Here is a 6,270-nt window from a genome sequence, read left to right on the forward strand (position 1 = left end):
ATGAAGATTAGGAGGATGGGTACAGGCAGAAGTGTTTCCCTTGTGCCAAGGTGCCACTTCCCTTGCACACAACGTTGGTGACATGTTCATGAACTGTGGCTGCTTCTATGCTTTGGCCCAGAAAATAAAGCATGTGGAAATGAGTTTTTTTCTGTTCCCTTCCATGGCTTTGACCCACATTCTATGGGCTCTGTGATGGTACCAATGTGTGAGTGAAGTATGTCAGATAGAGTGGAATGGATCCAATCTGAGGATAAGGCATCTAAATCTACCCATCCACATTCTCTACCATCCATAGGGACAGTATTCTGGGGAGAAAATGCTTTCTGTTTATAATGAAAACTATCCATCACTGACCTTTCAGCTTTCTCTTGACTTTCTGAGCTCAGTCTCTGGAACAGTGGTTATGCAGAGGCATGGCTGCCCAGGTAGGTGTTGGAATCACTGCCCCTGGAGGTGTCCAAGGATTGTGGAGATGTGACACTGAGGACCATGGTCAGTGGGCATGTTGGAGGTGGGTTTGCTGTTGGTCTGGATGAACTTAGTGGTCTTTTCCAACCTTAGTGATACCATGATTCTATGATCTTCAGCTGCAGTGAGGCAACCCATGCTCAGCACAAAGAGAGGACATCTTACAGCCTTCATGGCAAGCATAGAGAGAGAAGCTGTAATTTTCATTGCTTGAAATCTTGGTGGTAGAGCCCCCTCCTGCTGCTTGCCATTTCTCATCATTAAGGCTGGCTTTTGCTACACAGGGAGCTGGCAGTATCAGTGTTGCAGCATTTCCAATTGAGCGTTTGGGACAGTGAAAGGATGTGCTTCCCAGCTCGGAGCTGTGCTGGAAGCGGAGCTGCATGGAGATGAGGTGAAAGCAGATGTACTTGCAGAGCCCATGCTGCCTTGCAGATTGCTTTACCTGTGTGCATTAGCTTTGCCTAAGCAAGCCCTGTAAGCCAGGAAAACAAGGTAATATATATGCACATCTCATTTGCTTGGTACCAGCACCAAGCTGGGCTGAAGATTTATTCTCCAGGGCTGCTACTCCCAGTAATTTAGGATCCAGCCATAAACAACTTGTATGAGCCATCAGGGGCAGAGGCGGAGATTTGGTGCAGATCAGCTCCTTCCCCACATCACTGCATGCTTTGATAGGCAACTTCTTACACATTTTGTTTTATAATTTGCCCACAGTGATGTCATTTGGAAGAGCATGAAGCTAAAATGATCATCTTACACCTCTGGTTAGGCAGAGTAATGAAGACGGATTGAGGAAGTTCTTTAATGCTGGAAATCCTTCAGTGGTTAAGTTTGCTGCATAAAAAATAAAGCATTTGCTCACCTCAGAGCACAAATTGTGCTGGGCTTCAAAAGCTGTATGAGTGTGCTTAGTGCAAGCCTAGTAAATGGATAAAGAGAGCCATGCCATGGAAGGTAGTGACTTTGGAGGCCAACATGATGACTGCTCCCTCACAGCCAATGATTTCCATGTAGCCACATGTGCCATAATGTTGTTTCTTGCTCACCTGGTCACACAGCTCAGATGTGGAAAGCAGAGCTTTCACCAAAGTGGTTAACATCTAAATAGTCTTTTTTCTGTTCTGCTCCCTAAGGCCTGTGTTTATCCCACCTGAAATTCTGACAGTGAACTGAGGGACCCCAAATGGGGACTGGTTTTACAAAAGGTGCCTCAGGGTAGACAGTATACACATCACTTCCAGTTCATTGAAAGCCTTTGGATGAGTTTGCCCCCATTACCAAGATAGAGGCCCTAAGGGGATCAAACCCTTACACTGTTAGTGCCCTACTAAACCATGCCATGCAAACGTGTTTTCCTGTGTTATTGCACAGACCCTTCAAGAGCATCTCATACAGTATCTGCATATCAATGTCATTCTCAATGAATGTCCCATTTGCAAAAGATGATAAAAACTACTTCTAGAGAAAGCTTTCTGTGAGCATGTTATGAAGAGCTGGCTAAGTTCCGTTGCTGGCTTTGCTCTGGTTCTTGGCCAGGCCTCTTAGTTCAGCTGCAGAGATGCCTCGGTTGGCCAGTTTGGACCAACACAGGTGGTATCTAATGAGCTCTGCGCCACCCTCAGTGTCAGTCCCAAGGGAAGGTGATTATCTTAGTGGTCTTTTCCAGCCTTGATGATTCCATGATTCTTCTGCTTGGATGGGAGAGAGAAGCTGAGGAGGCCAGATGGGGAAACTGCCTCCACTCTAACTGCTCTTAACAAACTCAATGAAGATTCAGTTTATTCAAATATGTTCTCTTTTAGGAGCTTTCTTTCTATTGCAGAAGCCAAAACAAAGTTTTGCCCCAGTGGGACTCTCTGGCTCCACAGGCACTGTCCCAGGGTTATGCTCAGCACCTCTTTTAATCACCAGCAGGAAGGTCTATGCAGTGGAGTCGCTACCCCTAGAAGTTTACATGAAGTTTGTACATGTGGCACTGAGGGACGTGGTCAGTGGTTTTGGGTTGGACTAGATGATCTTTTCCAACCTGAAAGGATTTTATGATTATATAAATCCTCCTGACATGGGCTGGTGCAGTCTCTGAAGAGCCCTCCAGGGCAGATGCCAGCAGCACATCACAAAGCATTTTTAAAACATCACCGGAACAAAGCCTGGAGTGTGCACTGTCGGGAAGTGTCACTGATTGGCATAAAGATAGGCTGGCTGCTTTAATAAACCTCTTCCATCTCTTGCCTCTGTAATTCTGTGACATTTTCTACAGGAAAGTAGCATACTTCCAAATTAATCTGATTGCAGCCAGGCAGACTGTCGTCGTCCCCTGGAGAGAGCAGGGCTCTGCTGGCAAAGGCAGGATGGAGCAGTGCAGCAGCGGCTGGCAACAGGTGGGAGCTGCCCCATGACATGGAAGGACCCTGAGAGCCTGCCAAGTCGTTTGCCAGTAATTAGCAGGGAAATGAAGAGAGGCTGGGTAAGGAGATAGGCTGAATCAAGTTATTGCCAGACGGATATATAAAGCACAGGCGAGAAAAGAAGAGAGATGAGAAGTAGATGGACAGACTTAATGGATTAATCAATCGTCATCTACTTACAAGTAGACATTAGGAGGACATTAAAAATCAGTTGTATAAACAGTACTCAAAGATTAGCACATTGGTGTGCGAGATCTATGACTGCAGCACAGATGCTATTCTACACAGAAGGAGAATTTGGCTGCATTATCTTTTTTTTCATAAAACCATTAGAAAAGACATTTAAGTTCCTCCAGCCTAACTCCAACCCATCCCCACCATGTCCACTAAAACACATCCCTCAGTGCCACATCTCTATGCTTCTTGAACACCTCCACAGCTGGTGACTCCACCACTCTCTGGACAGCCTGTTCCAGTGCATTGCCAGTCCTTTGCAGAAGAAATGTTTCTTTATATCCAACCTGAACCTCCCCTGGCACCACTTGAGGGCATTCCCTCTTATTCAACTGTTGTTACCTGGGAGCAAAAGCTAACCCCCACCTTGCCACAGCTTCCTTTTCAGGGGGTTGTTGAGAGCAATAAAGTCTTCTGTGAGCCTTCTCTTTTCCAGACTAAACTCAACCTCTCCCATTAAGATTTGTGCTTCAAACCCTTCACAGTTTCACTTCCCTTCTCTGGATATGCTCCATGGTCTCAATGTCTTTCTCACAGTGAGAGGTCCACAACTGCACAGCACTTGAGGTGCTGTGGATGCATATAGGTATTGTAATACTCAAAAGCCCCAACTCCACCGCACCACAGCTTGGCAGCATCCTGCATCATAGACTGAGTGACCAGTGGGACCACCTTTGGGACCAGATGGACTCAGCACAGCCACCTACCCACCTAGATCATGTTTATCACAGCCATGTGTTGATATGGAATGAAGAGCGGGAAGAGAACTGGAGAAACATAGTTCTGTCCTTCTCATTCCATTTATTGGATTCTTTCATTTGGATACTTCACATTACTGTAACAACATATACTGTAATAACATATACTGTAATAATGACTACATACCAGGTTTCATTGGGGAGAGAAGTCTGAAAATACCCACAGCCTTTTAGGAGTAGCTCAGCCAATTGTAATTTTCTGGGCATTCTCAGAAGTGTTCCTTCATGCTCTGGACACCAAAGTTCCATCTTCAGTAGCAGTTTTTAAACAAGAGAAGTCTGGAATCAGTGGGTATGTACAGACACACAGAATGCTATCTCTGGTCCACAATCTGATTGCACAGAGCATACTGTTCATATAAAACACCCCCATCCTCCTTATCTTCTATTTACTTTGTGAAGCTGAGCCAGGAGCTGCAGTGATTTCCTCCAGCCAATAGATCACCCACCCGTTGTCTTTCTCCTTCCTTCTAGAGATTAAAAAACACAACCTCCGTCTTGCACACTGTAATTCTTTAGCTGTGTATATAATCAGCTTTTCTGAGTAAAAAATGACAAGTGCCAAGTAAAAGCTTCCTAGCCGTGCACCATCCTCTGCATCCCTGCAAGAAATAAGGACAGGCCTACTGTAGACTCACTGCTAATAAACCTACAGCTTTAACAAGCCAGGAAACATTGTTAAGAGTTTATGGAGGTGTTAACAGTTTTACAAAAGACCCAATTTTCCTTTTGTAGGCTGATCTTCCTTTTCCTGTTCATCTTTTTCGTTTCCCTATCCTTATCATAGAATCATAGAATCACAAGGTTGGAAAGGACCTACAAGATCACCTAGTCCAATCCTTGGCCCTTTCTTCTTCCTTTTATGTGTTTTCTTTATGTTCTTGAGCTCCATCAAGAAATATTGACTCTTGTTCTGGCCTCTTTGACCCTGAGTTTAAAGTTTGTGTTGCCAAATAACTTTCTAACAGGGAGACAAAGAAACAAACCCAAACAGACGAATTAAAAACAACAACAAGAAAACCACCACCAAAACCAACCCTCTGGGGAAACGAAGATACCAACTGTGATAGCAAAAATACTCTGCCAGTCTAACGCACTCTGCATTTCCAGATGAGCTTGCTTAAAACAAAGCCGACTAAAGAAGACAAACAGAAGAATCCCAGCCTGTTTAAACCTGCAAGAGCTGACCCCTTACCATGCGATATTTGCTAATGAACTCCATGCAGTGAGAATCCTTTCCCAGGCTTTCTTAGGGTGGGTCCTGGGCTATTATCAAGAAATGTAACAAGCAAGCCTGAAAATGGGTTGTGGTGGGTGGTTGCTTTTTATTATTATTATTTTTTTCCCTGCTAAATCACAGCATAAATGTTTCCCTCAGCAGATGCAGACGCACATCATTTCTTTCGGGATTTTATAACCATGACAACCAGTTTTAAAGGAACCTCTTCAGTTTCTATCATTTAAATTAGAAGTATGTCCAAAAAGAGGATTGCAGAATGAGCAGAAGTACACTACTATTCCCACACCTTAAGCACAGTGGAGGGTTCGATTTTTGCCTTTGTTATTACATACAAACATGGTGCAGTGTAAGATAAAGATTCTGTACTTTTACTTAAAAAAAAATAATTTAAAAAGCAAAGTTTATTCCCTTGCTCCAAAGCCTTCCTTTTAAAGGTGATGAAATTAAATCTTCCTCATTTTAACTCATGTTAGATTTAATGATACTGTAATTTATAATGAGTAAAGTGTGTTGACATTTAATGCATATGACTTCTTTGAAGTTACATCCTTTTAGTAAAGATGAATTTTGATGAGCTTTACCAAAAGGGTTGAAAGAGTTTAGGTAAGCTAAAAATAACTCAGGAGCAAGTTTAATCTGGGTTAGACATTGTTCCTTTTATCTTACACTGAAATCTCATTAGCAGCAAGGTGCAGAGAAACTTTCAGTGTTTCCAAATGCTCTAAAAATCGATGTGAAGATCTGGGCTGAAGTCACAAGGAGTGGTCAGCACCTGTGTTCTTCATGCTGACAGTGCTAGTGGCACTCGCAGCCTGCAGAGCTGGGCTTCACTCCAAGAGGCTCCACTTCTGCCTCTGGCTCTGTCCTGCTCTGTCTCAGGTTCATCCATTCTGACCTGCATATGCTCAGCTGAAACACACCAGTGTTGCTTACTTGAACCCAAATGTTCAGGCCAATAGGAAAAGCAATGAGTGTGCACCACCCTAACGGAGGGTTTACAAAGATCCTGCCCCAAAATTTCCATCTTTATTGTCCCATGAAAGAAACCACAAAAGAATGGAGACTGACCTCAGAACTTTGCAAAGGAAGATAAACCCATATTGCATACCCATGCAATGAGTACACCCACTGTTTGATCTCCATAAATGTTCAG

The sequence above is a fragment of the Coturnix japonica genome, chromosome 5, assembly GCF_001577835.2.
Source record: "Coturnix japonica isolate 7356 chromosome 5, Coturnix japonica 2.1, whole genome shotgun sequence".
Lineage (NCBI taxonomy): Eukaryota > Metazoa > Chordata > Aves > Galliformes > Phasianidae > Coturnix > Coturnix japonica.